Source organism: Sapajus apella, unplaced genomic scaffold, assembly GCF_009761245.1.
Source record: "Sapajus apella isolate SASKATOON/1434 unplaced genomic scaffold, GSC_monkey_1.0 scaffold9, whole genome shotgun sequence".
NCBI classification, from domain to species: Eukaryota; Metazoa; Chordata; class Mammalia; order Primates; family Cebidae; genus Sapajus; species Sapajus apella.
In genome coordinates, this window is record NW_022436949.1 from 12509145 (window position 1) to 12532271 (window position 23127).

Genomic DNA, 23127 nt, shown 5'->3' on the forward strand with positions numbered 1-23127 from the left:
CCAAGACAATTTTTTTTTGTCAGATCAAGTGACTTCTGATGAATGACTTCAACATAAATGTTTTCTTTTTTTAATAAGACATCAATTTTAAATTACATAAATTCCTTGAAAAGTACTTTTCAATCTTAATTTAGGTGTGATCACTTAGAAAAATGACCATGTTATGATAATAATCTATAAAGAGCTAAAAATTTTCCAGACTGCCCTCAAGAGTAAATTAGAATTAAAATGTTGAATAGATTAAATGACCTTTACAAGTAATTAGCTCCATCATATACAGTCTTTATTCTAAAATACACTGGTCAATATTTGTATAAATTTTCATAATCCCTCTTTTACCAGTGATATGTTTAATATAGTATTTTCCTAGTGTTTTAATATCACTGAAAACAATATTCATATTGGATTTTGAATCCCACATTTTTATTTAATTATCACCATAATAGATCTCATACTGTAACCAGGTTGTGGGACCGGATGGGACTCAGCTCCCTTCCCAGTGGGATGTGACCTGAGGTTCTTGGCCTCCCTTGCCCCAGGAAAGGGGAAGAGGGCACTGTTGGCACTATGAGCTTATTGTTCAAGTCAATATCAGATCCAAAGAGTTTAGCAGAAAGCGATTTATTAGGTAGAGAGAGAGAGAAAGAGAGGAAGCTCACATGCTGCCATGGGAGGGGAATCTGAAGGGGTATCTCTACATGTAGAGAGGGAAAAAAACAGCTCCCACGTTGTTGTGGGAGGGGATCCCAGAGAGGGAAATCTGCACAGGTAAGGTGCAGTAGAGTTTTAACTTTGAAGTTATTCCCGCCCATTCGTGTTTTTGTTCAATTAGAGGAGTCCTTTCAAACTTCCTCCGAAGTGATTCATTTTTGTCTTTGATTCCAGATTGGTTGTTTGGGCTCCTTCCAGAGCTTTTGGCGGGCTTTCTGAACAAAGTAAGCTCGCTTGGAATTTTAGCTAGCCTGCCCACGGGAAAGTTATACAAAGAACTTTAGGCTCCCAGATGGGGAGGTGGATGGAGGCATGGTGCTGAGAAGTGCTTGCCTTTGAAACCACGCCCTTTGTGGACCTGGGAAGAGAAGTTAACATAGTCCCTCAATGCCCTCAGCATTTCTCACTTATTTCCATGCTTCCTAACTTTGTTTAACCATGATATTACAAATGTCTGACAATTTTCTAGCTTTGTTATTATTCCTCACCCTTCCTTATGCTAAAATCACACATCCTTTCCAATTGTTCTATTTCATATATTAGCATTCCCAATTTTTTCCCCATTGTTCCCTGCATTCTTTTTGTTACAATTATTCATTTGCCTTGCCAGGGACTATCTCCATGAAAAGATTTAGGTTGTGGTGTCCTATATTTTTAGAAAGCTTTCTCCAGTCATCAGTTCTTGTGATAATTAGTACAAAACACTTACCAGCAAATTTCTCTGCTTTTTTGAGTCCTCAAAATCAATAATTTACACAGCAGATGTAGGAAGATTTTTGGTTTTTACCTAGTTCTTTTATGAACCAGAACTGCTATTCAGATACTACATTAACTACCTAGTTAGAAATTTACTGCATAATTGAAAGGTGAAATGGGATCTCACAGGGAAAATAGTTTTTTTCCCAAAGAATATTACATGATCTAACAAGAATTAAAGAATAGAAAAATTATAGATACAGCAAAGTTAGCTTTATACTTTTTAAAAGACAATAGTGTTTCCTATTTTTAAAAGGACGTATCTACTACTATTATGGAGAGGTAGCTTAAACTAATTATATCTCTGGAAAAATACTTTGTATAGTTGGCTATATGTGATGTCCTACCTATGTCTCATTTGCAACACCTTCCCTTTCCTTTATAATTCAGGTTTCAAATTCCACAAGATCATTCCTGAAAAGCACACCCCTCAATGAATCAAGCACCATGTTCTTGTAACAGTGATAACCAGAGACTGGAGAAGAGAAACATATAACAGAAAAAGACAGTGTAATTTTGTTCATCTCCACCATCTCCCCATATGTGTGTGTGCATTCTCAAACACTGATATACAATATTAGCAAACATTCATGAGGTGTAGAGAATTTTAAAAATTGAATTAAGTTACAATTCTCTTAGTACTTAAGAAGTAATAGTAATTAAACCTGAGTTTTTGTTATATGTTTTGCAGGTAAATATATGCTAGGATAGGCTGGACTAAATATTTAAAAGGACAAGAAATGAAAATGAAATTATGCATCTTTAATCTTGAAAAATGTATAAAAATGTATTTTATTATACATCCTTAATTTTCAAAAATTATTTAAAAGTATGTACAAATATTTGAAATAATAATATAATTTGTGACACATACACACATTAATTAAAATAGTCATTAAAAATAAAACACAGTAAGTAAACATGCCAGGTGGCATCTACCAGGAGAACACAGCAGGCAGAAAACATTGCAAGCAGCAATGTTTAGACTAATAGTTAAGAATATGGATGTCTAACCATACCAGTCATCTTTTTGAGTGCTGAGTCACTAAATTTATTTTGAACAAATTACATCAATATAAATTAACTTTGTAATTTTATATTTAAAATGGAGATTATAATAGCACTCAACTCATACTGCTCTTTTGAGAATTATGTTTTTGTCGTAATAACAATAAGAAAGTATTTAGCCTGTTGTCTGACACCTGACAAGAACTGAATAAAGACAAACCTATTTTATTATTAATAATATTTCTAGGGCCTTCTCCAAGCTGTCAGTCAAAATGATAACCACTATACAAAATTAAACTAAGGCACTGAGATTTTTCGAAGAAAGAGAGAGTTTAAAGTTGAAGCACTACATTGTATAAGGTCTTTCAGCTCAGGGCAATGCCTTTGTCTTTTCCAGCAACCAGTGGAATCTAACACAATACATCACATGCAGAGGTACTACATCATTTCTTGTAGGATGAATGAATTCTTTCATATGAAAGCCAACCCAAGTTACAAAGATTTATGCTTAATAAAAAATGCTTTAAGTAACAGGTTATCTGAAACAATACAATTCAATAAAACTGCATATTTTAAGAGGCATGAAGTTTCATTGAAAACTGAATTAAAAAGGAGATGAGCACACATTAACAGAAAAAATAGGCCATTTAACTCAGATTTTACTCTTTGTTAAAAACACAACACTAAAAACAATTTTACTCGAAGCTTTCAAGTAGCGGGTAGAAAATCAGGACAACCTGAACAAAAAATGAGTAAAATGTATAAACTATGCTTTTTCTTCCAATAACATTTATACTCGGATGCATGTTCATATTCACAATTCTAGACATTTTATGCAGTAATTAGAAAATATGGTAAGCATTTTCAAAGTAATGATGGTGGTCAATATTGCTTTAGATAACCAGATCCAATTTTTAGTTTTTCTTATCTCATTTTATTGACTTTCTAGGATTCCAACCATCTTGTTATTGACAGTTCCTCAGATGTTGCATAGTGATTATTATTATGTTCCTATTCCTGCCCTTCTTCAATCTGAATGCATACATATTCACAAATAAGTCTACTTTTGAGGACAGAATTATTGATTTTAACTCCCTATTTGGTCCTCTCAGCTCATATTCCATGATTTAGGACTCTGAGATATATTATGACACTTTTTAATTTGTTCAGGCACTTCCTTGTCTTCCAGGAGTCCTTGAGCAAGTATTTCCTACCCTGCCCTCCACCTTGGTGTCCAGGTCTAGAACTCTTTTAGATTTGCCTTGTTAGAAGAAGTGAAGAAGAAATGAAGTCACAGCATGATTATTGTGTTTTCAGTGAAGGAGAGTAGCTTCAGCACAAATCAGTGTTTTTTGCTAGGAAAGAAATTCATGATATGAGGTTACAAAAAAGAGATACAAGTGAAGAGGAAGAAAAAGAATATTGCACGAAAGGAAGTATACCCACATTTTCTTCAAATATCTGGAGGTTTTACTCTCATGATAAGGATTTATAACCATGGAGAATTATTTTCAGGTCTTAAAGCTGAATCAAAGGACTATCAAGTTGGAATTTCTATGGCCTACTTTCTCCTTTTCTTCTCCCAATTATCTGCTTTGTAAGTTGGAATTTCTATGGCCTACTTTCTCCTTTTCTTCTCTCAATTATCTGCTTTTGGGTCAAAAATGCCTATTGTGCATGCTCACCTACCCCTATCCTTGCCCCTAGCCTTGCCTATCCTTTGTCTCCCCTGTATTATACGCTAGGTGTTTCTTGGGATGGATATTATTTGTCTACTTTCACAGATCTGAAGAAGTTGCACTTACAGTATTACACTCAAGTAACTACATCTGTGTTATTTTATTTAGACCTGGACCCTATCTAGAGGATGAAATTGTGGACTCTGAACAGTTGCCAAAATGGGATGTGAATTCAGAGGCACCTTGGGAGGGATAGATTGCATGTCGCAGAGTAGAGAAACATGACACACTGGAAACCAAAGGGAAGTTCCCTGGTAGGCCTTCAGCAAAACTTGACTCCTAGCTTTTGTGTTCTTACATTGTAATTCCCTACACTTGAATGTAGACTGTACTTTTTAACTTGATGCTAGTGAGCAGGATATGGCAGAAGTGATGTGTGTTTTCCATATTTGGAACTCTCTCTTGTTCACCTCTCTGTCTCTCGGTCTCTGTCTCTGTCTCTCTCTCTCTCTCTCGCTCGCTCTCGCTCTCTCTCTTTCTCCCTCTACTCTGTCTCTGACATCTTGCTCTGGAAGGTACAAGGTGCCACATTGTTTGTATCCCTATGAATATGAGCACATGGTAAGAAACAGTTGTCTCTAGCTAACAGCCACTGAGGACCTGAGGCTTGACAAGCCAGTTGAATGTGCTTTCAAGCAGTTCCTCTTCTACATGAGCCTTGAAATGACTGCATTTCCAGGAGACACCTTGATTGTAGTCATATAAAAGTCAGTTAGTTAAGTCCACAAACATAAATTTTTATCATATCCTGACTTACAGAAACTTTAGATAATAGAAGATATATGTTTTCACCTGCCAAATTTGGGAGTATTTTTTCACAACAGTATAAAATGCATACATTGAGTTATAGACTGTCTTACTAAACCTGAGCTCTGGATTTTATAAAAATGGCTTCTTACAGCCCCCAGAAACCATGGTTCTTATTAACTACAATGCATTTATTTCACTATAGCATAGAAAGCCACCATATTCATTATTCATGACACACACCTTATAGTAATATTGGTAAATACAATAACAAATTTCAAACTTGCCATCTAAGAATCTGCTCTATGCCAACAAACTGTTCCTCAGTGTTCCCAGGGGAGATCGTAGAAAAGGAAAAGATTCAAGCATAAATAAATTTCTAACAATAATATACATATATATATATTCATATACCCATATTATATATATATATATGTGTGTTCTCTTCGTAAGGCCAAAATAATAACATATTTAAACTTTTAGCCTGAATTCCTGCCATGATCTAAGAGACTGAGTTTCATTTTCTGTCTTAAAATTTTGAAAACAATGTATTTCATTGTGTAGTTGAACATAAACAATGAATCAGTGATAACCATTATATAAGTTATTGTAGCCTGGGCTACAAGCTTAAATGAAAAATAGAATATGCCATCTCAAATCTGATGAACTTAATATAAAAGTTAAAGTAAGCGGGAGTACGGTGGTGTGGTGTCAGCTCACTGCACCCTCCGCCTCCTGTTTTCAAGCAATTCTCCTGCCTCAGCCACCCGAGTAGCTGGGATTACAGGCACCTGCCACCATGCCAGAATAATTTTTTGTATTTTTAGTAGAGATGAGGTTTCACCATGTTGGCAAGGCTGGTCTTGAACTCCTGACCTCATGATCTGCCTGCTTCGGCCTCCCAAAGTGCTGGGATTACAAGCTTGAGTCACGGTGCCCAGCCTCCATTTTATAAATTAATTTTGGTTCTAATAAAATTATTCTACCTTTAGCAATGTGGTAAGAATATAATAAAAACACACCATCACTAATTTGAAGCTAAATTACTTGCTACTTAGGTTTTTAAAGTTAAGTATTAACTGGGAATATTAGCAATGGACATGTTATTTCTCTATTAATTTATAGATAATGTCTCTGCCTACTTTTTGGTATATTTTCAAATTAAGATATATAGATAGATAGGCATTGATGTTTTTTTCTCTGATAATCTGTTCTTAAACAATTGCTGTTTGTTGTAGTAAACCACTTCTCATTGATACAGACATTGTTTACTGCTTGACTATATCAATAAATCATCAGGCTCAGTTATACCATTAATAGAAAGATATAACTATAGATTCAGATAATACCTTCTTAGTACTGAATAAAAATCATCAAGAAGTAATATCCCTGAGCTCAAGAAAGATACAGTCTAAGAAATTAAATAAGCAAGAAAATTATTAAATATACCAGGGATTTATTAGGTTGGTGTAAAGGTAATTGTGTTTTTTTTAAATTAGAATTGATTGCAAAACCCACAATTACATTTGCACCAATGTAATAAGTTCGGTGGAAATAATTTTACAGTTTTCACGATGGATTATAAAATTGAAGTGAGTCATAGGAAGACGTGAAGACAAGATGTCTTGATGAATGGTGAATAAATGGCAAGGTACAAGGATTAGACAGAATAACAAAATCAAAGAATTGTGGTCATTCAGATTTACATTTTCAGCATGAATTTACTATGGAAGCATCATGACTGCAAGATCTACCAAAATAAGGAAAGTCTTTATGAAAGATGACTTCTTACATGTGAAATATAATTTGATACATAAAAAAAGAAGAATCGAAATTCTAGTATAAATCAGAAAATGGAAAGGGTTTAATTTTTTTTCCAGCATGCTTCTGGGAAGAACCAGATAGCAAATCATTATAACACACCTACCAATTTATAATAGTGAAGAGAGAAACTCTGGCTATAACACTATACTATATGTTTGATTATATGATTCTGGAACTAAACTTCTTTGATTTTAAAAAAGGATATTGAAACTAGTTTCATTATGTCCTATATAGTTCTATACTTTCGTCTCTGCCAGAAATCCTGAATACCTTTTTTCTCTTTTGTGAGCTTCTCTATCCTCCCCAAAACTTTCCCTGTACTTTGTAGAGCTTTTGATCTATTATCAATTAAATTATTCTTGTCTCCTCATTTCTTTAAATATTTCCTTTATCCGTGTTTCTTAACTGTAACCTAGTTTCCCCCTGCAAACTAAATTACTAAGTTTTTGTGATGAAGATTTTTAAATCTTCTATATCTCATGTACCTCACAACCACCAGTGGAGGTAGTTATCCTTTTTGGTTTCAGTTATTACATACAAATTAATTCTTGACCTTGATTCTGTAAAATTGTGATATTTGAATCTCATGCTTTCAAACTCCATTCTGTGCCCTCTCCTCACTGCTATAATACACAGATTTCTGATTCATTATAATCTTTATATTGAAAAGTTGAGAATCCCTTATTTATTCTTCCTCTTCTCCACTAATCCTATGATATCATTCTCAGTCTCTTCAACATTAATGTTGAGGATTCATACAAGAGTTTGTTTTTCAATTCCAACTTTTCCTCTACACTTGCCAAGGGACAAGCTACAGAATTCATGATCACTAATAACAATACCACCTCCACAGTCTCTATTTCAAGTATCTCACTTTCCTGTTCATGTGCTCTGGGATCCTCAAAGTCATAATCCTTTGAATGCATTAATATCTAATCAATGAAGTCCATCATTTTATTCACTTAATTTACCAAGTCAACCACTTTAATTTTACTGTTTTGTTGCTACCCTCACTTTTATTTGCAACCCCTCAAACTCAATATCATTATCTGTTGAATCTCTCCATCTCATGCTTGTTAAACAAGCTTAATTTTGTTTGTGTATTTATTGTTTCTGTCTCACTTAATTGTGGTAATATAAACTTTATGACAATAGAAATGCTGTCTACATTGTTTGTCTATATAGGACTAGTGAATTGTAAAGAAAACTTGATAGTAGATGAAAACTAAGTGAAAGCATGACAGCTAGATATTTCCAGTAAAAATGAAAAGTATATTTAAGGGCAAAAGAAAGCAAATAATTTCTCTTCTGGAAACAGATCTTTCTAAAGTTTGTATATGTGGATGAAAAACCAATTAAAGATCTCAGGAAGGACCATATCATAAAATGTTCATATATGACAAAATACATCTATTTTTTAACCAGGAAGATGGGGATCATTTTAATGCAAGAATTGGTAGAAATCAAAGTTTTGTTTCTTCAAAAAAATCAATAAAAATATAAATAAAATAAAAAACTGATTCTTTGAAAGGATAAATACAATTGATAAACCATTACCAAGATTAACCAAGAAAAGAGAAAATCCAAATAAGCACAATTAGAAACAAAATGGGAGATATTACAACAGACACCACAGAAATACACACACACACACACAACCACCAAAAACATTCAAGACTACTATGAACACCTTTATGCACATAAACCAGAAAACCTAGAAGGGACTGATAAATTCCTGGAAAGATACAACCCTCTTAGATTAAATCAGGAAGAAGTAGATACCCTGAACAGACCAATAACAAGCAGTGAGGTGGAAATTGTAATTAAAAATTTGCCATCAACAAAAAGTTCAAGACCAGGAAGATTCACAGCTGAATTCTACCAGACATTCAAAGAGGAATTGGTATGCATCCTACTGACACTATTCCACATTTAGGTAGGAAACAGAGAATCCTACCTAAATAATTCTATGAAGTCAGTATTACCCTAAAACGTAAACCAGGAAAGGAAATAGCCAAAAAAGAAACCTACAGACCAATATCCCTGCTGAACATAGATACAAAACTCCTTAACAAAATATCAGCTAACTGAATACAGCAACATAATATAAAGATAATCTGCCATGGTAAAGTTTGTTTCATACAAGGAATTCAGAGCTGGTTTAACATATGCAAGTCAAGAAATGTGATACACCACATAAACGGAATTAAAAACAAAAATTGCCTGATTATATCAAAAGATACAGAAAAAGCATTTGACAAAATCTAGCATCCCTTCATCATTAAAACTATCAGCAAAATTGGCATACAAGGGACATACATGAATATAATAAAAGTCATCTATGACAAACCCACAGTCAACATAATACTAAATGGATAAAAGTTGAAAGCATTCCCTCTGAAACTGGAACAACACAAGGATAACCACCCTCTCCACTTCAATTCAACACAGTACTAGAAGTCCTAGCCAGAGCAATCAAACAAGAGAAAGAAATAAAGGATATCCAAATAAGATAAGAGGAAGTAAAACTGCCACTGTTTGCTGATGATATGATTGTATACCCAGAAAACTTTAAAAACTCTTCCAAAAAGCTCCTATAAATGATAAAAGAATTCACCAAAGTTTCAGAATACAAAATTAATGTACATAAATCAGTAGCTCTCCTACACACCAACAGCGACCAAGCTGAGAATCAAATAAAGAACTCAATTCCTTTTACAATAGCTGCAAAACAAAACAAAATAAAATAAAATACTCAGGAATATACCTAACCAAGATAGTGAAAGACCTCTACAAGGAAAACTATGAAAGTCTGCTGTAAGAAATTATAGATGACACAAACAAATGGAAACACATTCCATGCCCATGGAGAGTGGCAGAATTTGATCTTGGATTGTTGTCTTGCGTCTTTAAGAATCAAACACATATTATAGGTTTAGTACAAGTGACAAGTTAATGCACACACATGCTCAGATAATATATGCTAAAAAACTGGTGACTCTTGCTGGAATGATTTAAAATACTTGGAAAAATTTACCTGCACTCTTTCTTAGAAAACTGCCACTTGCCAACTAAAGCTTTATAATCCCAGCACTTTGAGAAGCCGAAGCAAGCAGATTACAAGGTAGGAGTTCGAGACAGCCTGACTAACATGGTGAAACCCCGTCACTACTAAAAATAGAAAAAGTACCTGGGCATGGAGGCAGATGCCTGTAATCCCAGCTACTCAAGAGGCTGAGGCAGGAGAGCTGCTTGATCCCAGGAGCTGGAGGTTGTGGGTATCCAAAATTGCACCATTGCACTCCAGCCTGGGTGACAGAGCGAGACTCCACCTCAGAAAAAATAAAAAAAAGTTTGGAGTGTGTTGCCTATTTCAGGAATATCCTTAAATAGATAGTACTGAGATAACAAGTGCTAGAATCAAGAAAATTATATTTATTTACTTCTTCATATAAAAATAATAAAATAAACCCAATATATAGCCAACCTATAAATGGAGAAGAAGTCACCTCTTCTATGAACATCATAGTATAAGTTGACTGAGAGTTTAGTTATGTGCAAACATGCAAGGTTGACAGAAGACAATTTCTCGTCTGTTTCCTATATTGGATCAATTAAAACACGCGGCTGAAGCAACAACCTTAGCAGGAGATTGAGACCATAGCTCAAAACTGTTTTGAAAAATTTCCCTTTAGCATTTTTGTCCAAACAAAGAAAAACTCCAAATACTTATAGGCAATGATGAGATTAATGATGCTATCTTTCTTCCTAAGCCTTTAAAACACACACAAATACAAAGCAAACAAAGAAACAAACAAAAACAACAAGAAATCAGTGTAGTAGCTTTCATTAAATGAAGAGGGGGTTGAGAGGAGGCATAATGTAGAGGTCAGACTTTACAAAGAAATTAGAGTCTGTTTTCAGTCTTCAAGGCTTAACAAAAACCTTCTAGAAAAGATCTCTTGCCTGTCATTTTTGTTTAATCACATGAAACTAGCTGAAGACAAATGGGCTAGAAACCATTACATTTTAGCAATGATTATGTTATCAAGTAAAACAAACCTAGGCTACAAAAGCTTGTTGTAATTCCTCCCTGAAGTGAATAACAGGCTTCAAATCTGCACCAGCAGAATGTGGATGACAGACACTGCATAGCTCCTAAGAAAGGTCTGACCTTCAATAAATGCCTCAAATATGTCTGTTGTGTATACTAAATAAGAAAAAAAGAACAGAGTAAGCCAGAACCTTGAAAAACAATGGGCAGTGGAATCATTTCCAGAGAATACATCCAGAGACTACAGAAAGGTTAACCAAGGAACTCTACCAAAAGAGAACGCTGTTGTAAACTCTTTCTATGCAAGACTATGTGACAAGTGCTTTACACAGAGTTACTTTATTTTCTTTTTTTCTACTTTTGTTGTAATGAGAATCCTTATGGTAACTATTTGTCTATTTTTCAGACTTTATACATTAGGCAGAAAACATGTTTCTGTTTTCGTAGGTCATCAGTTTGTAGATTTTGAAGTTGTTATTTCATGTCAAGAAAAGGTGTGTGCATCACCCAAAACTCCTGAGTTTTGAGAAAAATGCATTAACTATAATTACTTCGTCTTTGGTATGGGATTAATGGGAGTGTTGTATGGGTAGAAAAGGGCTCACTGCACAAGTAAGCTATAGGAGAGAATGCCACTTCCAAAAACTATCCATTCTCTCCTTCATTCATTAAAATAAATCAATCATATTACACTTGATTACATTACACCTGGAAAAAGACTACTTATTATTACTCTTTTTCAGTTGTGCACAGTGATGTGATTAAGTTCTGAAAATACAACATAATAGAAGTTAGTATAAGCCACCTGAATTTAACCCTAAAGGGAAGGCTTGCACCTGCACTCTGCTTTTTGTCTTTTTCTCTGGTTAGAATATGGATATTTTGACTTATTGGCATAGCTGTTATGTATCTTGGAGATGGATCCCATGTATGTAGGAAAAATAAGACTGAGGGAATCTTCTTCTTTTATATCCATGAAATAAGTTCTGGTGAAGAAGAAGATATGTGCAGTTGCCTGATATTTTGCTTAAAAGAATGGTATACTTACCCTCTTCATTCCTTTTCCCTAATGGCTGGACTGTAGATATTATTGTTTGGTTTGAGTGATCTTCTTTGAGTCAAAAACTGGTGCACGCACGCGCACACACACACACACACACACACACACACACACACACACACACACAAAGAAAGGAAAAGCCTCTGTAGTTTCCAGCCACTGTGGAGTGCTTTACTAGCTTTCTCTATTTCAGGTCTGTCACTGTTTTCAAAATTCTCCTTTTTATAAGGAAGTTAGTCAAATTGGATTGCGGTCTACCATAGTGACCTCATTTTGATTTGATCAAATCTATAAAAACACTATCTTCAATGGGGGACTTGAGGTTAGGACTTCAATGCATTGTTTCTGAAGGGCACAATTTAACCTATAACACCTCTTAAAATAACTCATTGGTAAAAAATCAATTGAAAAGAAACAAATAAAAATTTTCTCAGTATTTTTCAGCATTTTACTATTACAACAGTTCCTCTATTTTCTCAGGAGATATGTTCCTAGCCCCCTATAGGATGCCTGAAAATTGGATAGTACTGAACTCCATATATAGTATGATTTTACGATTTGATACAAAGGTGGCCACTAAGTGACAGATAGGCAGGTAGCATACCTATCAGGGATATGCTGGTTAAAGGAATAATTCATGTACTAGACAGGAACTAGCAAGACAGCATGAGACCTCATTAAGCTACTCAGAATGGTAAACAATTTAAAACTTAAGAATTGTTTATTTCTGGAATTTTACATTTAATGGTTTTGCAATGCATTTGACCGTGGGTAACTGAAACCACGGAAAGCAAAACCACAGATAAGGAGGAACTATTTAATTTATTTTATAAAATAAATATAATTTTATGCCCAGAATTTTATATTACCAAAAATCTAATAAAGCAATATGTTGAAAATTGCTGAGTTAGCAAAAATTCACCAATAGTATATTCTAAATAGAATGTTACTGCACATAAAATTAAACTGTATGAGTTCATGTCAACCTATATATCTGCTTTGGAAAGCAATTTTTTTTTTTAATTATGGTAGAAACACTTAACATGAGATCCACTCTCTAAAAAAGAAAAATAAATTATGTGCACTGTATAGTATTGTTACCTACAGGTACAGTGTTGTATAGCAGCTCGTTAGAACTTATTCAGCTTTCATAACTCATTGCTTATACCTGTTGAACAACTCCCCATTTCCCCCTTTACCTAGCCCCTGGCAAAAACCATTATATTATCTGTTGCTCAGTTCGACTATTTTAGAGAACTCATATAGTAAAATTATGCATAATTTGTTTTTATGTGACCGGCTTATTTCACTTAGCATAGTGTTCTCTAGGTGTATCTATGTTGTTGAATATGGCAGGTGTTCTTTTTTTTTTTTTTTTTTTTTGAGACTGAGTTTCGCTCTTGTTACCCAAGCTGGAGTACAATTGCGCTCTCACTGCAACCTCCGCCTCCTAGGTTCAGGCAATTCTCCTGCCTCAGCCTCCTGAGTAGCTGGGATTACAGGCATGTGCCACCATGCCCAGCTAATTGTTTATATTTTTAGTAGAGATGGGGTTTCACCATGTTGACCAGGATGATCTCGATCTCTTGACCTCATAATCTACCCGCCTCGGCCTCCCAAAGTGCTGGGATTACAGGTGTGAGCCACTGTGACTGGCCAGGATGTTCTTTTTAAAGGTAAAATTATAGGAGATTGGTCAGAGTGGTAGGAAAAATTATAGGAAAGATGCAAACCTTCTTAGAAGGCTGGAAGGTTTTGCAAAAGCGTTGGGAAAGGGTTATGGCTGAAGGCAGCCTAATTCTCTTACCATGAGCTAATAGCAAAGAGCAGATAAGAAAATGCAGAGGAGTTTAATTAAATAGCTTGTTTACTCGTGTTCTCCTAAAACTGACCTTTGAGCATTTGCTCACAGGACTGCTCTCTACTAGGGGGATCAACAATGTTAATTACCCACAAGTGGTATTTGCTCTAGGCCTTTGTCATTAAATCTGTACTAAAAAAGCATGAGTATCACCAGCTTATTGCATCAACTGCTGACTCTGGCAGGGGCCCTCTAGCTGTGCTGACAGGAAAGCCTGTGTCTGCACACTCCATTCATCTGTCACTCAACCAGAGCTGGCAGGAGAGACTTAGCAGTTAAATAATATTCCATTGCATGGATATATAACATTTTTTAAATCTGTTAATCTGTGGAAGGGCATTTAGTTTGTTTCTTTATCTTGGCTACTTTACTACTGCTGCAATTAACATCAGAATGCAATATTTTATTAAAATTCTGATTTCAACTTTTTAAACATACACTCAGAAGTGAGATTTCTGGATTGTGTGCTAGTTCTATATTCAACTTTTTGAGGATCCTGCATACTGTTTTCCAGAGCTGCTGCACCATTTTACTTTCCTGCCAATAATGTACAATGGTTCCAATCTTTCTACATCCTCACCAACATTTGTTTTTTAATGATAGGCATCCTGACAGCTGTGGAGTGGTATATAATGTTGATTTTTATTTGAATTTCCTTGATGATTAGTTGCATTGAATATATTTGTATGTAATTTTTGGCCATTTGTATATTTTCTTTGGAGAAATGACTTTTTTTAACAGAATTTTTTTAAAAAATTAAAATTCAAATAGAACAACAAAAGACTCCCAATAGCCAAAGTAATCTTCAGAAAGAAGAACAAAGCTGGAGACCCATACTTTCTAATTTCAAAATATTTTACAAAGCTACAGTAACTATAACAGTATGGTGTTGGCATAGAAAGAGACACATAGATCACTGGGAAAGAATAAAGAGCCGAGATATAAATCAATGCATATGTGGTCAACTGATCTTTGACAAGAGCACCAAGAAGACACAATGGGGAAGCCATCATCTCTTCAAAAAATGATGCTAGAAAAACTAGATATCTAAACAAACAAGGGTGAAATTGGACCCTTCTCTTACACCATACACAAACCTGACACAAAATGGATTAAAGATTTACACATAAGTCCTGAAACTAAAACTCCTAGGAAACAAATAAACAAACAAACAAACAACAAAAAAAAACTTTCTGACATTGGATTTAACAATGCTTTTTTATTTATTTATTTTTTACATCAAAAGCACAAGCAACTAAAGTGAAAACAGACAAGTGATATTAATCGAACTAAAAAGCTTCTGCCCAGTATGGGAAACAATCAAAAGGGTGTAAGGGCAAACTAAAGAATGGGAGAAAATTTTTGCAAACCATATTATCTGAAAAGAGGTTAATATCCAAAATATGTAAGGAGCACTTAGGATTCAATAGTACAAAATGAATAACCTGATCAAAAGAGACAAAGAAGGGCATTACATAATGTTAAAGACATCGATACAACAAGAAGAGCTAACTATCCTAAATATATATGCACCCAACACTGGAGCACCCAGATACATAAAGCAAGTTCTTAATGCCCTACAAAGAGACTTAGACTTCCACAGAATAATATTGGGAGACTTTAACACTCTACTGTCAATATCAGACAGATCAATGACATAGAAAATTAACAAGGATATCCAGGACTTGAGCTGAGATCTGAACCAAGCAGACCTAATAGACATCTACAGAACTCTCCACCCCAAATCCACAGAATATACATTCTTCTCAGTACATCGCACTTACTATAAAATTGACCACATAATTGGAAGTAAATCACTCCTCAGCAAATGCAAAAGAATGGAAATCATAACAACCAGTCTCTCAGATCACATTGCAATCAAATTAGAACTCAGGATTAAGAAACTCACTCAAAACCACACAACTACATGGAAACTGAACAATGTGCTCCTGAATGACTGCTGGATAAAAAATGAAATGGGGACAAAATAAAAATGTTCCTTGAAACCAATGAGAATGAAGATACAATGTACCAGAATCTCTGGGACATATTTAAAGCAGTGTCTAGAGGGAAATTTATAGCACTAAATACCCACATGAGAAGCAAGGAAAGATCTAAAATCAAAACCCTATTGTCACAATTAAAAGAACTAGACAAGCAAGATCAAACAAATTCAAAAGCTAGAAGAAGATAAAAAATAATGAATATCAGAGCAGAACTGAAGGAGATAGAGACACAAAAATCCTTCAAAAAAATCAATAAATGCAGGAGCTGGTTTTTTGAAAAGATCAACAAAATAGATAGACTGATAGCCAGACTAATTTAGAATAGAGAGAGAGAGGAGAATAAAATAGACACAATCAAAAATGATAAAGGGAATATCACCACCAATTTTACAGAAACACAAACTAACATCAGAGATTACTACAAACACCTCTATGCACATAAACCAGTAAATCTAGAAGAAATGGATAAATTCCTGGACCCTTACACCCTCCCAAGGCTAAACCAGGGAGAATTTGAATCCCTGAATAGACCAATAACAAGTTCTGAAGTTGAAGCAGCAATTAATAGCCTAACAACCAAAAAAAGTCCAGGACCAGATGGGTTCGCAGCCAAATTTTACGAGATTTACAAAGAGGAGCTAGTACCATTCTCTCCAAAACTATTCCAAACAACACAAAAAGAGGAAATCCTCCTTAACCCATTTTATGAGACCAACATCATCCTGATACCAAAACCTGGCAGAGACACAACTAAAAAAGAAAATATCAGGCCAATAGCCATGATGAACATTGATGCAAAAATCTTCAATAAAATACTGGCAAACTGAATCCAACAGCACATCAAAAAGCTTATCTATCATGATTAAGTCAGCTTCATCCCAGGAATGCAAGGTTGGTTCAACGTATACATACCTATAAATGTAATAGATCACATAAACAGAATCAAAGACAAAAACCACATAATTATCTCGATAGATGCAGAGAAGGGCTTCGACGTAATTCAACAGCCCTTTATGCTAAAAATTCTCAATAAACTAGGTATCAACAGAATGTATCTCAAAATAAAAGCTATTTATGGCAACCCACAGCCAATATCATACTAAATGGGCAAAAACTGGGAGCATTCCCATTGAAATCTGGCACTACACAAGGTTGCCCTCTCTCACTATTCCTATTCAACATATTATTAGAAGTTCCGTCCAGGGCAATCAGGCAAGAAAAAGAAATAAAGGATATTCTATTTGGAAAAGAGGAAGTCAAATTTTCTCTATTTGCAGAGGGCATGATTGTATATTTAGAAGACGACATCATCTCAGCCCAAAATCTCCTTAAGCTGGTAAGCAACTTCAGCAAAGTCTCAAGATACAAAATCAATGTGTAAAAATCACAAGCATTCCTATACACCAATAACAGACAAACAGAGAGTCAAATCATAAGTGAACTCCTATCACAATTTTTATAAAGATAATAAGATAACTAGGAATACAACTAACAAGGGACATGAAGGAACTCTTCAAGGAGAACTACAAATCACTGCTCAAGGATATAAGAAAGGACAAAAACAGATAGAAAAACATTTCATGCTCATGGTCAGGAAGAATCAATATCGTGAAAATGGCAATACTGACCCCCAAAATTTATAGATTCAATGCTATCCCCATCAAGCTACCATTCATCTTCTTCTCAGAACCGGAAAACAAAACAAACAAAATTCTTAAACTTCATATGGAACCAAAACAGATCCCGCATAGCCAAGACAATCCTAAGCAGAAAGAACAAAGCTGGAGGCATCATGCTACCTGACTTCAAACTATACTACAAGGTTATAGTAATCAAAACAGCATGGTACTGGTACCAAAACAGGAATATAGACCAATGGAACAGAACAGAGGCCCCAGAAGCAACTCCACATATCTACAACCATCTGATCTTTGACAAACTTGACAAAAACAATCAATGGGGAAAGGATTCCCTGTTTAATAATTGGTGTTGTGAAAACTGACTAGCCATGAGCAGAAAGCTGAAACTGAACCTCTTCCTTACAACTTATGCAAAAATTAACTCCAGATGGATTATAGGTTTAAACATAAGACCTAATACCATAAAATCCCTAGAAGAAAACCTAGGCAATAGCATTCAGGACACAGGTATAGGCAAGGACTTCATGACTAAAACACCAAAAGCCGTGGAAACAAAGGCCAAAATAGACAAATGTGATCTAATTAAACTTAAGAGCTTCTACACAGCAAAAGAAACTATCATTAGAGTGAACCAGCAACCAACAGAATGGGAATCGATTTTTGCAATCCACCCATCTGACAAAGGGCTAACATACAGAATCTACAAAGAAGTTAAACAAATTTACAAGAAAAAAACAAACAACTCCATCAAAAAGTGGGCAAAGTATATAAACAGACACTTTTCAAAAGAAGACATTTATGCAGCCAACAAACATATAAAAAATGGCTCATCACTGGTCATTAGAGAAATGCAAATCAAAACCACATTGAGATACTATCTCATTCCAGTTAGAATGGCAATCATTAAAAAATATGGAGACAACAGATGCTGGAGAGGACGTGGAGAAATATGTACGCTATTACACTGTTGGTGGGAGTGTAAATTAGTTCAACCATTGTGGAAGACAGTGTGGCCATTCCTCAGGGATCTAGAAATAGAAATACCATTTGACCCAGCAATGGCATTACTGGATATATACCCAAAGGATTATAATTTGTTCTATTTTAAAGACACATGCACACGTATTTTCATTGCAGCACTGTTTACAATAGCAAAGACTTGGAACTAACCCAAATGCCCATCAATGATAGACTGGATTAAGAAAATGTGGCACATAAACACCATGGAATACTACGTAGCCATAAAAAATGATGAGTTCATGTCCTTTGCAGGGACATGGATGAAGCTGGAAACCATCATTCTCAGCAAACTGATACAAGAACAGAAAACCAAATGTTGTACCCAGGCGAGTTAGATGGAACAGCACCACGCACTGAGTTTGAATCATGAGTCCTTTATTAATTAGCCAGAGGCTGAGAGAAGGCTAATGCTCAAAATTCTCTTGGCCCTGAGGAAGGGGCTGGATTCCTTTTTATACCTTGCTTAAGGTAGGGGAGGGGGAGCCTAGCAGGAGCAGAGTTTATAGAAGCAGAATAAGCAAGTTAGATAAGGAGGCTGGTAACTAGGAGGCAGGAGGTTCTCATGATTGTTGATTTTTTAAGGAGGGTATACACAAGCAGTTCCCATGATTTCCAGTTACTTGTCATATAATCAATCAAGGGGGGTCATTCATAATGGCAAGTTGGCTTGCCAAGCTGGCTATGATTACAAAGATTATATGTTTCTATAGTTCTAAGTACAGCATGACCCAGCACAGTAGTAAGACCCAGGTATGCACTTAAGGGAGGAGTGGCAGGAGGGGTAAGGTGGAGGTCAAGATGGAGTCTATATAGCTCTCAGAAAAATGGAGTCTGTCCGGCTAATACAGGGTAGGTTAGCACACAAACACTGTATGTTCTCACTCATAAGTGGATGTTGAACAATAAGGACACATGGATAGAGGAAGGGGAACATCACACACGGGGGCCTGTTGGGAGGGGGGGGACTAGGGGAAGGATGGGGGTGGGGGATTAGGGAAGGATAACATTAGGAGAAATACCTACTGCAGGTGAGGGGGAAGGATGCAGCAAACCACCATGGCAAGTGTATGCCTATGTAACAATCTGCACAGGTACCCCAGAACTTAAAGAATAATAAAAAAATGGGCAAAGGGAAGTAATAAATAATAACAAATCACTTGAACCACAATACATACATCATTTAAAGCATGTTTACTTGAAGAATCATAAGCCAAAATATTTTTAATATCATATAAACTAAGTGCTTTCTGAGTATTCCTATATATTATGTCCTGTATTAGGCATGGAAAATACAATGTTTGTATAAAACAACAACAGCAGGCTGGGCATGGTGGCTCATGCCTGTAATCTCAGCACTTTGAGAAGCTGAGGTGGGCAGATTGCTTGAGTCCAGGAGTTCAAGATGAGCCTGGGAAACACAGAGAAACTCCATCTCTACAAAAAATACAAAATTTAGCTGATCATGGTGACATGCTCCTGTATTCCCAACTACCTGGGAGGCAGAGGTTGGGGGATCACCTGTGTCTGGGAGGTCAAGGCTGCAGTGAGCTGAGATCTTGCCTCTGTACCCCAGCCTGGGTGGTGGAGGGAGACCCTGTCTCCAAACAAAAACAGTAACAGAAATTCCTGACCTTATAATTATTACATTCCAGTCATTGAAAAATTACATTTACAATAAACAATATGTAATTTATATAGAATTTAAAAAGTTGTAAATGCAGCCTAAATAGCATAGAGCAGGTTTAAATCTCAGAGTTTTAAAGGTTGCCATTTTAAATAATATGAATTTCCCTTTGTGTGCTACAAAAATGGGCTTTTAATAAAAGATGTAATATATAAGAAGGAAGGAGTCATTTGAATATCTGACAGAGGAGATTTGAATATCTGAAAGAGTAGGAATCACTAGTAAAAAGGCCCTGAAGCAGAAATATTTTATATATTAAAAGAAAATCCAGGCTACCGCTGTGGTTGCAATGGACTAACTGAGGGAGAAAAGTGAGAGATTATAAGGTAAGAGAGACAACAGTGTCAGATAACCTAGGTTCTTATAAAGCCTTGTGAACTTTTAGAATTTTATACTAAGTGAAGCAGAGAGACACGTAAGGCCTTCAGTAGAGGAGTGATGTGATAAGGTTGGGAGTGTTGTCTTTTCACCTAAGACTTTAATTTTTCAAATGAACACATACACACACAAAGAGCAATTTTTTAGAAGTCTTGCTGTCTGTCTGTTAGAGAACATTTTTAGTAAGAACATGCTTGAAATTATGGTGGATTGAATCAGAGTCAGACAACTGGGGTAGAAAAAAATGGTAAAAATCCATATATATTTTGAGAGCAGAATCAATAGGATGTCCTGATGAGTTAGATGTGGTATGTGAGAAAAAAACTATTAGAGAATAGAAAATTTTTGTCCTAATAAGAACTTAGTGTGGGGTCCCTGGGAAAGAAGAGAATTTGGGAGGAAATAAGGAATTCATTTTGTGACATGTCAAGATCAAAATGTCTAACAGTCCACCAAGTAGGATATGATTCTAGAATACATAGAAGATGACTGAATTGCAGCCACAAATTTTCTGAATCATCATCATATAGAAATTATTCAAGTTTATAAGAGCAGATGGAATAGAAACCAACTGATAAGGACAGATGATATGAGACCAAGGAAATAAGTGTTTAATAATGGAGAGAAAGAGATCTAAGGACATAAATTTGTGATATTCTGATATCAATAGTTTTGTCAGAAGAAGACAAACTAGCAAAGGCTATATGAAAAGAGTAACCAGGTAAGTCAGGACAATTAGGTATGTCTGATATCCTGAAAACAAAACATATAAAACATTTCCAGAGAAGAACAATCAATTGTATAATCTAGTCCTTGCCATTTAAGTAATATGAAGATTAAACAATGACCAATGGATTTAGCCACTATATGAACTATTGTTGTCCTTGCCAGGAACTGTTTTGGTGGAGTTATGGTGGCAAATCTTAATTGAATGAGGTCTAAAAGAAGATAGAAACAGAGAGATTGATAAGAGAGAGTAGAAATAAAACAACTTAAAGGTACAGATACAGGGCCTTTAAGATGGAAAAAAATAATAGCATTTTTGAAAATAGGTGTGGACTAAGGTGGAGAGAGAAAAACTAATAACCTAGGTGACAAAGGGAGAATTTCTGGAGCGATATTATTACCATGAGAAGGTATGGCATCTATAACATGAGTGGGAGTTGATATTGAATTGAGAATTGACAAACATAACAAAATGTGGAACAATATATGCAGTAAAAATTTGTGGAGATAAGTAATTGGGAATTAATTTAAAGTATGCCTCTTTTGATTACTTCAATGTCCCCAATGCAGTACAAAGCAAAGTATATAGATGTATTAGTCTGTTCTGATGCTGCTATGAATACCTGAGATTGGTTAATTTATAAAGAAAAGAGGTTTAATTGACATACAGTTCTGCGTTGCTGGGGGTCCTCAGGAAGCTTACGATCATGACAGAAGGCACTTTTTCACAGGGTGACAGGAGAGAGAATGAGAGCCAGCAGGGTAAATGCCAGGTGTTTATAAAACCATCAGATCTTGTGAGAACTCACTCACTACCATGAGATTGGAATGAGGGAAACCGCCCCTGCGATTCAATTACCTCCCACTGGGTCCCTCCCACAATGCATGGGAATTATGGGAACTAAAATTTAAGATGAGATTTGGGTGAGGACACAGCCAAACCATATTAAAAGATTAGAGGGAAGAAGATAGAAAGTACGTGGTTTTGGAGGTTTTAAAGAGTGGGATTTACCCTGGATTGTGCTTTTGAGTTTAAGAAGCCAGACGGGTGTAAACATACTAAGGATATAGGCAAGAGGACAGTGATTGACCATAACATTTATTCTGGGTAGAAACGGAAGATGACATATTAGGGGGATAAATAACAGTACAAGTCAGTAGGATTAATGTCTACCGTGAATTGTTAGAAGTGAGTAATCGGGCACTAGAAGGAGGTGGTAGATAGATGGCTGAACATGGCATTCAGTTATGAATGGTGTGTAGTTACCGGTAATAAACATGAGTCAAAGCTTGGCAGTTTTAAGATAAAAGGAGGAACAGTGTCCTCAAAGTGACAAAGAATAGGAATCAGTAGGGTAACAACACTATGTGGCCAGTGGTAGGAAAAACAGGTGTCTTCTCAAAAAACTGAAGGCAAATAATTAGCGATCTCAGGAGAGAGCCAGGTTTTTTCTTTTTTTTAATTAAAGAAGGTAATGAAAATATTCAGAGAAACTTTTTGGTACATGAAAGATTTTTTATGATGGACCATGATTTCAGACAGAGATAGAGAAACACAAACACAAAGGAGACACACAAATCTGTCTGAGGATTAGTTTGTGGGATATTAGGGATCACTATGAGTCTGGGGGTTTGGATTGGATATAACATGACTAATAATGAAATATTGGAGATTGTGTATGTCTAGGGTTGTCGATGGCAGCAGCACCCTGAGAAGTTGCCACCTTACTCCGAGCAAGCAAGCTTCATCTTGACCCATTTATATGAGGAGATGGAAAGACTGTGCAGGTACGGACTTAGTCCCAGAACATGGGCTTCATGTTTTAATTGTCCAGGATTTGTGATTTGGGGGCTGTCTCATTGTGAATGTGGAACTATCTCTGGAAACTTGTTTGTAAGATCAAGAAGGTCAT